The sequence below is a fragment of the Saimiri boliviensis genome, chromosome X (genome assembly GCF_048565385.1).
Source record: "Saimiri boliviensis isolate mSaiBol1 chromosome X, mSaiBol1.pri, whole genome shotgun sequence".
Classification (NCBI taxonomy): Eukaryota; Metazoa; Chordata; class Mammalia; order Primates; family Cebidae; genus Saimiri; species Saimiri boliviensis.
The window spans coordinates 42,893,004-42,905,243 of NC_133470.1; positions in this window are offsets into that span (position 1 = coordinate 42,893,004).

The window sequence follows — 12,240 nt, forward strand, 5'->3', positions numbered from 1 at the left end:
CCTGGGCAACAGAGCAAGGCCCCATTGCTACAAAAATTTTTTAAATTAGCTGGGTGTGGTGGCATGTGCTTGTAGTCACAGCTACTCCGGATGCTGAGGTGGGAGGGAGGATCACTTGAGGCCAGGATCACTGGAGGCTTCATGGAGTTATGATCTCACCACCCCACTCCAGTCTGGGCAACAGACGGAGACCCTGTCTCAAAACAGACATGCAACAAAAAGACCCTCAAAGAAATGGCCAGATGGTTGTTCCATCTTGAGGTTACAAAAAGAACCTGGGCTTGAAGGGTAGGAAAACATGTTATGGTAGCAAGACAGGTTATAGGAGGGAGAGAAGAGAATGGGCTTGGCTAACAAAGGCAGTCTTGTTTTTCAGCATCCATTAACTAAAGCTCAGAGCAAAAGCAGTCTTGACATGCAGATAAAACCTCAGAGGTAGCCACCCTCAGGAAGAATAGATGGGTGTCAGGCTCAGTTAATCTTTCCTTGACCCAAACAAGGGGGACTTCAGAGAAAGCCTGTTTGCATCTGTTGTTTACTTCACTTTATTTCCTCTACAGATGCAAATCTCCCCAACAAAAGACAGCTTTGCAGTACTACTTGTGTTCGCAGGCCCTCTGAACAGTCATCTCAAAGTACGTCAAATAAGTATATTTTGGGGTAAAATATTTTTGTTTCCTTCACTAGCATAGTGAGCTATTTCCAGTGTGTTCTGTGGAGCTGAGTTCAAGTAAACTGAAATTTGCTACAGCAGAACCAAGACCAGGACCGCTAATGTGGCACTGGACATCTTGCAGTTTGCGTAACAAAGAGCCATAAGCAGAGAAAGGTCAGTCTTCTGGGACGTTGCAGGGAAGCTCTTGGGTACTGGGTACGGAGGCCAGTGGCACCCATAGAATTGAATGTCTTCTCTGATTTCTATTTGGTGAAAATTTCATGAGGACACAAAGAAAAGAGGGTCTTTCCTTATTACCATGTTGGTTGCTGAAAAAAAGATACAATCCGACAAATTCCATCCATCAGTGGCCTTTAGCTAAATCAATCCCAATAAAATCCCATGTGGCCTGTGATGTGACAAACGTGGGTAAATTACAACTTTACCATGATGCTCAGGGGAAGAAGCAAAAGTCAACCATTCGAACTGTGATCTTCATTTTCCTAGTTACTCATTGGCATGAATCAACTTAGAACTCAATCCTTGAAAGGTTACATTTGTTTCCCAACCAGCTAGTTTTTACATGCTCCAGCAGAGCTGTTGTGTTTTTCTTTGGTTTCGTTTCGTTTCGTTATTGCTTTGACTTAAGTCATGCAATAGCCATGCTCAGCCTAAGAGAAGGATGTGAGGAAATGCAAACCTTTCTATTCTGGGAAAGCACTGCCATAAAGAACATGAGGGGAGGGGAAAAAAAAAAGAAAGAAATCAAAGCTCAGCATTTGCCCAAGGGAAGGAAATACAGCAGGTTGAAAGTGTTCCTTAGTGTGTGCATATGGGCAATGTTTTGTAACTCTGATGAAGACACGGTTGTTTTGCATTTTTCAACCATAACAACCTGCTTTGACTTCATAGGGTTTTGTGAATCATTAGCAAAGCTGATGTTCCTCAGAGACTGGCATATTTCTTCCTGGCTCAATCAGCATCTACTTCTCAGGCTGAGGCTGGAGTCTAGGCATCTGCACACAGGCTGCAGTACCCACACCTGGGAACAGGGCTGGGACCTGCTTTCCTCCAGTTTCACTGCCTCTCTTTCAAGAAGTAATGCTGTTTCAGCTGGGTGTGGTGGCTCACACCTGTAATCCCAGCACTTTGGGAGGCCGAGGCAGGAGGATCATTTGAGATCAGGAGTTAAGGCCAGCCTGGCCAAGATGGTGAAATCCCGCCTCTGCTAAAAATACAAAATTTAGCCAGTCGAGGTGGCAGGTGCCTGTAATCAATCCCAGCTACTCGGGAGGCTGAGGCAGAGAACTGCTTGAACCTGCAGGCAGAGGTTGCAGTGAGCCGCGATCATGCCACTGCACTCTAGTCTGAGTGACAGAGTGAGACTCCATCTCAAATAAAAAAAAAAAAAAAAAAAAAAAAAAAGGAATGCTATCTCTAGTTCTTAATCACTGTGATGTTCCTCTGTTTCTCAAAAGAAAATCTCTAACTAGACTAGGTTGAACCATTTTGTAGGTAAAAAAAATGATCAACTACCAGCCATTTCGTATGGTTCAACCTAATAAAATGAAACAATCTGACTCCAGTTATATAAAGGATGGGCTTTTGAGAGGAGACAGTAGGAAATACGAGGGCAGATATTAAAATAAGAGGACTTTAGGGGACTTGGGGTTGGGAAGGAAGGCTTCACATCCCTAATTACACTAGCCTGGAGCAATTTTGTCTTAAAGACAGAGGAAGTTTCCTGACTCAGCCATTTCACAGTTGCAGTTACCCCTATCCAAAAAGTAACTGCAACACCAAGGGTAAAATTCTTTTTACTTTTTCTTTATGTGGGTGGAGTGAGCAGCAGCAACCAACTGCTAGAAAAATTCCTGAGCTGTCACATGCATTTTGGTCTCTGGCTTCTAGGAAGAAATGCAGTGACGGCCCTGATGCTGTGTGCGCTCTGAGCCTGGAAATCAGTCTATAAAATGATCACAGACACAAGGAAAGAGTTACATCTTCCTGAAGCCTCTTCCACAGCATCCCTTGATAGGAGGACAAGTGTGGGGTTAAGGAGAATAGATGAAGGCAGCATACTGTCAGGGCTTTGTCACCCAATCCACAGTGATTAGACTGGTGTGAGTGTTCGCCCCTCACTTCTCCGGGTGTCTAGTTTAGGCCTGCCTGGCTGAGACTCAACTCTTCTAACTCACACTTTTTTTCAAAAAGCTAGAAATTATAAAAGAAAATGCTCCAGGATAGTTCCAGGCTTCTAGCGTTAACATTTAAAAAAAAGAAAGAAAAAACTGCAGTCTCAAAAATACATTGCTGCTCCACCACCAAGAAGGAAGTTTAAATAGCAAAAGATTCCAGGCCCGAGGTTGCATACACCTCTTGCAAGAAACCAGTCTGTGACCCTAGCAGCACACTTTCAGGAAGCTGCTCTGTCAATTCTGGGAGGGGGACAAAGGGGAGAGCCTCAAGCCCTCAACCCCATTACCTCCCAAAGCCTCTGGATAAAATAAGCGAGCCATGGATTGACATGTGAGAACCGGAGCTGCTTCATAGCCTTAGAGCCACAAAATCATTATATCCTCAATATCAGAGCAGGCCCAGCAAACCCCATGTCTCCCCTGCATCCCGGGCTTTATTATATTGGAGACTTGAGTTAACTTGGTTACCTTCTCTGAGGTTGGCTTTTTTCAAATTATTATTATTACTATGATTGTTTAAGAGACAGGGTCTCAGGCCAGTTGCGGTGGCTCACGCCTGTAAGCCCAGCACTTTGGGAGGCCGAGGCAGGCGGATTACGAGGTCAAGAGATTGAGACCATCCTGGCCAACATGGTGAAACCCTGTCTCTACTAAAAATCCAAAAATGAGCCGGGCGTGGTGGTATGTGCCTGTAGTCCCAGCTACTTGGGAGGCAGAGGCAAGAGAATTGCTTGAACCTGGGAGACGGAAGTTGCAGTGAGCCAAGAGCATGCCACTGAACTCCAGCTTGGTGACAGTGAGACTTCCTTGCAAAAAAAAAAAAAAAAGAGAGAGAGAGACAGGGTATCACTCTGTTGCCCAGGCTGGAGTGCAGTGGCATGATCATAGCTCACTGAAGTTCACTCCGTCTCCTGGGTTCAAGTGATCCTCCCACCTCAGCCACCCAAGTAGCTGTGACTACAAGCAGGCCTCACTACGTCTGGCTAATTTTTTAATTTTTGTAGAGACAGGGTCTCCACTTGTTGCCCGAGATGGTCTCAAACTCCTGGGCTCAAGCCATCTTCCCACTTTGGCCTCCCAAAGGACTGGGAGTACAGGGCTCCGCCACTGTGCCCAGCCTTTTCAAATGATTATTCTCTTAGCAGACATAGTTTGGCAAATGTTTACTGAGCGGTTACTTACACTCTCTGAGCCACGGTTTCCTCATCTGCAAAATGATGATAATAATAATACACACCTCATAGGGTTGTTATAAAGATTGAGTTGATGAGTTTAACATAGTCCCTGAGCAATAGTTAGCACTTAATTTTAGCTATTAATATTATTATATTTCAGTTATTACTATTATAAATACAGTAGTCCTCTTTTATTGACAGTTTTGCTTTCCATGGTTTCAGTTACCCACAGTCAACATGCTCTGAAAATATTAAATGGAAAATTCCAGAAATAAACAACTCAGAAGTTTTAAGTTGGGTCCTATTCTGAGTAGCGTGATGAAATCTCATGATGGTCCACCGGGTCCCACCTAGGACGTCAATTGTCCCTTTGTCTAGAGGATCCACGTTGTCTATTCTACAGCCTGATGGTCACTTAGTAGGCATCTTAGTTATGAGACTCTTGTATTACCACGCTTGTGTTCAAGGAACACATATCTTACTTAGTAATGGCCCCAAAGCACAAGAGTAGTGACGCTGGCGATTCAAATATGCCAAAGTGAAGCCACAAAGTGCTTCCTTTAAGTGAAAAGGAAAGAATGAGACTGAATTACTGGGATTGTAACGTATATTAACATGTTAAGTATGACAATAAAAGCCACAAAAGTTAGCCAACCATGCAGTTGGAGGGAGCAGTCCACAGAAGATCGCCCTCACTTCTGACATCAATTGCAAGTTTAAGAGTTTCCTGGCCGGGCGCGGTGGCTCAAGCCTGTAATCTCAGCACTTTGGGAGGCCGAGGCGGGTGCATCACGAGGTCGAGAGATCGAGACCATCCTGGTCAACATGGTGAAACCCCGTCTCTACTAAAAATACAGAAAATTAGCTGGGCATGGTGGCGCGTGCCTGTAATCCCAGCTACTGAGGAGGCTGAGGCAGGAGAATTGCCTGAACCCAGGAAGCGGAGGTTGCGGTGAGCCGAGATCGCGCCATTGCACTCCAGCCTGGGTAACAAGAGCGAAACTCCATCTCAAAAAAAAAAAAAAAAAAAAAAAAAAAAAAAAAGAGTTTCCTAAAACCACCCTAAGGTTTGAAATCTACTAGAAGGACTCACTAAAGCTGTTCTACTTATGGTTACTGTTTATTACAGGGGAAAGTATACAGATCAAAATCAGCCAAGGCAAGAAGCAAATGGGACAGAATCCAGGAAAAGTTCCAAATGCAGAGCTTCTGAGATCTTCTCCCTGTAGAGTCATGGACAGTGTTACTTTCCCTTCGCTGATGTATGACAACACACACAAAGTATTGCCAACCAGGGAAGCTCACCTGAGCCTTGGTGTCCAGAGTCCATCGTGGGACTCCATCACATAGGCACCATTGACTGCCCATATAGCTAATCTCAGTTTCCAGTACCTCTGGAGATCTAGCTGTTATTGCATGACCCAAAGTCCCCACCCTAAATCACACTATTAGACTTTCTGGAATAGCCAGCCCCACCCTAAACAAAAAATATCCTCTCAAGTATGACATGCCCAGGGCTTAAAGATTATCTCCTAGAAGTCAAGGACAAAGGCCAGACCTCTCTTTGGACAAGGTTAAATTCTTTGCTACAAAGGAGGAGGAAAAGGAGCTCCCTTATAGAAAAATTATTATGTTTACTGGAATTTAGTATAAATCTGAAGTGCATTCTAATAAATTAAGATATGTATTCTGGCCGGGCACGGTGGCTCAACCTTGTAATCCCAGCACTTTGGGAGGCCGAGGCGGGTGGATCACGAGGTCGAGAGATCGAGACCATCCTGGTCAACATGGTGAAACCCCGTCTCTACTATAAAATACAAAAAAATTAGCTGGGCATGGTGGCACGTGCCTGTAATCCCAGCTACTTAGGAGGCTGAGGCAGGAGAATTGCCTGAACCCAGGAGGCGGAGGTTGCGGTGAGCCGAGATCGCGCCATTGCACTCCAGCCTGGGTAACAAGAGCGAAACTCTGTCTCAAAAAAAAAAAAAAAAAAAAAGATATGTATTCTAATCCCTAGAGTAACCACTAAATTAAAAAATATATATATATATAGCTTAAAAACCAGTAAAAGAATTGAGATCATCGTATATTAGAAAATATCTGCTTACTACTAAAGAAGGAGGAGAGAAGGAACAGAGGAATAAAAAACACATGAGATGTCCTGCTTCATGAGTGGGCTTTCCATGGTTTCAGTTACCCACAGTCAACATGCTCTGAACAGGAAGATAAGCACTGTTTCTTCCAACACAGGGCCTTTTTTAGTAAGCAGAAAAAGAAAAAAATTTTTGAGATGGGGTTTCACTCTTGTTGCCCAGCCTGGAGTGTAATGGTGTGATCTCGGCTCACTGCAACCTCCGCCTCCTGGGTTCAAGTGATTCTCTTGCCTCAGCCTCCCAAGTAGCTGGGATTATAGACATGTACCACCATGCCCAGCTAATTTTGTATTTTTAGTAGAGACAGGGTTTCTCCATGTTGGTCAGGCTGGTCTCGAACTCCTGACCTCAGGTGATCTGCCCACCTCAGCCTCCCAAAGTGCTGGAATTACAGGCATGAGCCATCGTGCCCGGCCACATGACCATTCTTCAACACACGGAAGGTTTAAATTCCTTTCAAGTCTTTTGCCAGCTCTGATTGCCTCCTTATACCACTTACACCAGAAATGTGTAGAGGCACAGAGACCTTCCAGGTCCCCGGCCAGTCCAATCCTTTGCCTTAGCCTTCATAGTTGGAAAATAGATTACATGCCCAATTCTTAGCCAGTGGATCTCAGCGTACTCTGTAGAAGTGCCCCCACGAGTTATTAATTAAAGCCCAAGCACAGAAAATAATACATTAAAAAATTGTCTGCTATGTAGGCTGGCTACCATGGTAACCACCAATTTCTTCCAAATCTGGCCAATTTTAAATGCAAAGTGGGTTGAAAGAAATCCATTTGTATTTACAGGACTCAAAGCTTCATGAAGGGTCACCTGTGGTAGGTACTACTGGATTAACCGCATAGCTAACACCCATGTCTCTATTGGTAAAATGCCCTGCTCGATTGACTCCACCTTTCTTGGTATATCAGGCAGCCCTTGGTTCTCACAACAGAAACATAACAAAGCCAAGCAAAGCCTCTTTCTGTAGAGAGTGGAGGCTGCTTCTCCACAAAAGCCTTTGTTCAGATTCCGGGGCTCTGCCCTATGCTTGAATCCACTGTGTAAGCCAGGCGTCCCCAAACTAGGGCCCGCGGGCCGCATGCGGCCCCCTGAGGCCATTTATCCGGCCCCCCGCCGCACTTCAGGAAGGGGCACCTCTTTCATTGGTGGTCAGTGAGAGGAGCACAGTATGTGGCGGCCCTCCAACGGTCTGAGGGACAGTGAACTGGCCACCTGTGTGAAAAGTTTGGGGACGCTCTGGTGTAGGCTCTGGCATAGGGTCTGATGTCCTCAACAAGTTGATTAACCTCATGAAAATGCTCCCTTACCAGGCCAGTATCCTGGTACACCTTAGGGAGGGAGCGGGTACAAGACCAGGTCCTTCCAAACTTATTTGTACTTTTCTAAAGTACTTACTATAAATGCACCAAAATTTCAATGGATATAGCTGTCACAAAATATTCTTAAGACTCAGAGTGATAAATCATGGATATGTAGAAACAGAAGTACCTGTATAGGGTCTTCAAAGAATCATAGCCAAAATCATGTTTGCTTAAATACCGCACACCTGATGGTTATATATCATAGGTACCAAGTTTTACTTACTCGTTAGAATGGTACCGAGATTCTGGAGTCAGATTACCTAGTTCAGTCTACAGCTCTTGGACAAGCTTCTTGGCTTTTTAGCTTTTTTTCGGGTGGACTAGGTCTTGCTCTGTCACCCAGGCTAGAGTGCAGTGGCTCAATCACAGCTCACTGCAACCTCAAATTCCTAGACTCAGATTATCCTATCAGCTCAGCTTCCTGAACAGCTCGGGACTACAGGCACATGGAACCATACTCTGCTAATTTAAAAAAAAAAAAAAAAGTTTGTAGAAACAGAGTCTCACTATATTGTCCAGGTTGGCCTCAGACTCCTGTGCTCAAGCCATCCTCCCGTCTCAGCCTCCCAAACTGCTGGGATTACAGGCATAAACCACTGCACCTGGCCCGTTTTTAGCTTTAGTCTCCTCATCTGCACTTACTTCATAGGGTTGTGAGGATTAGGCAGGGTTAATTAAGCACACAGCACCTGGCATATAGAGTAAGATGCAATACAATGTATCTTTGTAAATGAATATAAAGCCAGAAGGCTGTGAGAGCAAAGAGGAGTCTCAGACATCTCTGAAAGGTTTCCTACAAGCCTTGCTGGAATCTCCATGGTGGGGGGGAAAGAGAAACCTGGGATCAGAAGGAATCAAAAAAAGAAGGGTAGAGAGACAGCTAGGAAATGCATTATGGAAGCAGCTTCTCACTAGGCGATGAGCATCAGGACGGTGGTAAGCAGGCGTGATTTATGTCCGTACCTCCTGAGCCCCTCTGAGTGCCTAAGTATAGTGAAATTAAATAGAAAGCTATTGCACTAAAGGGATCTGGAAGCCTCCCAGAACTGGAGTCAAGGCAAAGGAAAACAGAACAAAACAGTCCTCTTCCTGATCACCACACTGAGGCTGGGAACAGTTAGTCACCATCGCAGGTATTGTTAGGGTCATTTATGAGGTGAGTCATAAGTCATTTGGTAATAATAGCAAAGCATGAAAGTGTCTGAATGACGTGCTCCTTCACAGATTAGAGCAGACTCAAGGTTATCGCTATAGCAATGAGTTGGTTTGCTCATCAGAGTGTGTTGCGCACATTTGCATACTGATTGCAATGTAGATCAAGGCAAACAAGAAAAAATAAAAACAAATGAGAGTCAACTGATTAACACTAGAGAAGCACTGGACTTCCGATTTTCACTGTGAGCAAGAAGTCAGTTCCCTGGCTCCGTCTTTCCTCCCATAACCCACAGTAAAAACGGATCGGGGAGGAGGGCAATGCTGCCTTTATTTATAGGAAGCAGCAGATAAATCACTTTTAAAATTCTGATTTTAATAGTATAAAAAGTGAAATCATATAATTTGTGTTTTCTTAGCACTTGGTGGATTATAAATATTCTCATATGCCTCATCACTTAGATGATCTATTTCAATTAATTGATTGGCCTATAGTTGAAGGCTCACTTGGCAAGGATGTCATCTAAATGGGATCTGAGAGTTGGAGTCTTTATCCATGGATTAAAAAAAACAGCCTGTGTTAGGGATTGTGTAATCCATGCTTTCCCAAAACCACACCTCACACCCAAACGCTTCTTTAAAAACAAACAAAAAGGTTGGAAGTGAAGGGGATCAGGATATGCCGCCATAAAATATTGCCATTTCAGCATAAGGATTATTTTGAGCTGAAAGCAATTGAGAATCAACTGGTGCCAGAAAAGTTCTCTGCCTCCCTTTTGTCTACATAAAAGTAGGGCATAAATTTATCATGAAAAAGGTGCCCTCACTTTATCAGGAAGAGAAACATAACTCTTATCACTGAAGATGGGGAGTTGATGCTGAGATCAGTCTGCATAAACAGTTTTTACTAAAATAATCCTTCTATGAGTTCACCCCATATATTTCCTAGTGACTTTCCCACAGTTTATCACCCCTAGAAGCTCAAACTCTCTTTGCTTTTTCTAGCCACTTTTCCCCAATTTATCGCCCTTCGTAAAAATGATACATAAACCCTCATTAGAACCGCTTCTTTGAGACTTACTTCTTTTCTGTGAACTGTCAGGTACCTAAAAATACTAAATAAAAACTGTACCTTTTCTCCCACTAATTTGTCCTTTGTCCGTTTAGTTTGCAAGTCTCAGGTATTGAACCTAAGAGGATAAAGGAAATATTTTTTCTTCCACAACAGAAGGAACGGATAGAGGAAGGAAGGGACTGAGGGAGAGAGGAAGGCAGCAAAAGAGGAAGGAAGTGAGTGAGGGAGAGAGAGAGGATGGAAGGAAGAAAGGAGGGAAGGAAGGAAGGAAGGAAGAGAGGGAGGAAGGGAGGGAGGCAGGAATGGAAGAAGGAAGGGAGGGAAAAGCGGGAAGGAGGGAGGGAGGGAAGGAAGGAAAAAAGGAAAATGGTGTTCTTTTATTTGTCTGACACTCAAGCAACCGTGGGATTGTATCCCTTGGCTTCCAGTTTGCCCTCCAGTCTTACAAAACAGGTAATAGGAGGAAGGCCTAGATGCTGACCATGGAAACCTAAAATACATAGTTAAGGGCATATCACTTTCTCTCCAGAGCCAAAGCCTTTATTACCCTGTTCTCCAACAGGGTCTCCTGGAGTCCAGGGCAGCCCCACATCAGCACTCAGTACAGATTGCCTCTAAATCTCTCATCACCATGGGTTGTTTGTTACCCTAGATAAGTCCTGTGATGTAAACAGTGACCTTTTCAAATGGCTTTGCTACTTAATTACACAGATTATACATTTATAAGTAAAAAGAAACATACCTCCGTATACATTCACTGAGTGAGAAAGACTAGGTAGAATTTGTTATTTATTATTATTTCAGGATTTTAATGTGATTGGTATCTGCTAAACTCAAAGGACATGTAACTTCACAAATGAAGACTTCTTTTATTTCCACACCCCCACAACATGCCAGTTATTTTTCTAAAATACAAATCTTGTTATGTCATTCACCAACTCAAAATTCTTCAATGGTTAATTCCCCGCTGTCTATAGAAAAAAAATTATTTAGCTTGACATATAAATCTCTTTCAGTATTTGAATCCTGCCAAATTTTTTTTTTCTTTTTTTTTTTTTTTTTGAGACGGAGTTTCGCTCTTGTTACCCAGGCTGAAGTGCAATGGCGCGATCTCGGCTCACCGCAACCTCCCCCTCCCGGGTTCAGGCAATTCTCCTGCCTCAGCCTCCTGAGTAGCTGGGATTACAGGCACGCACCACCATGCCCAGCTAATTTTTTGTATTTTTAGTAGAGACGGGGTTTCGCCATGTTGACCAGGATGGTCTCGATCTCTCGACCTCGTGATCCACCCGCCTCGGCCTCCCAAAGTGCTGGGATTACAAGCTTGAGCCACCGCGCCCGGCCGAATCCTGCCAAATTTATAGCCACAACTACCAATATTCTACTCCTCCGCATTTCCCACAACAATATATCAGCTCCAGTCATATCATATTAGCTCTGATTCCCTGAAAAACACCACACTTTTAAGGTAGAAGTCTTTTTCCCATTTTAGTGAATGTCATTTACTCCAATACCTTCATCCCCTAACTGGAGAGAAAATATCCTGAGGCCATTGATCGTGTCTTTTTGCATTCTTTACAATGCCTTGGCTAGCGCAAGGTACCTAATGACAAATGTTAAATGGTTATCTATGGAAACATTGGCCTCCTTTGGTTTTTTTAACTTCTTGTTACAAAGTTTTTGTTGCTGCTATTGTTGTTTTTAAGCAATTTCTCTGCCCGAGTGCTATCCTGCTATGAAGACACACCACCTGGAAGTATACTATGGGTAGCTATTTTAAAAATAAACAAATCAGCAAAGTAAAACCCAAGCAGGCTGAAGCCAAGTGTATCACTTCTTGCACGTGCTAATGGGTGGCACGGGCACTGTTTGCAAGAGACAGTTACAAAGTTGTAACTCATTTATCCAGTCATGTATTTACAATGAATCCTTTGTAGCAACAGATCAAAGAACGGCTTTTACTAACCTATATCTGTGTTTGATTGTACAGCAAATTAGCACAAACACACACCCAGAGATCAGCTTCAGTTTCCTCAAGCAACACTGGCTCTCTAAAGACAAATACATTTTCTGACCCAAAACAAAGCATTGGAAAGAAACATTTTTGAAAAATGAGCATTTATAACTGCATTTATAATGTTAATAGAGTTCAACTTGAAAAATTACCCAATTGGCTCATGAGGAAACATACTTCTTTAATAAACTACTGTGAGTGAGAGTGGGCAGGAGTTGGGGAGAGAAACAGTAGAAATAGCGAGAACGTGATGAGTGAAGCAAAGAAAACGACGTTGTGTGTGTGTGTGTGTATGTGTGTGTGCGTGCGTGCATGTGTGTGTGTGTGCGTGTGTGTGTATGTGTGTGTGTGTCGACCTGTACACAAAACCTCCATTATTTTTATGTTTTCATTTCTACACAGCCAGATAATGTCAGGTAAAAGTATAACTTATGACTCAGTCAGAGCAATG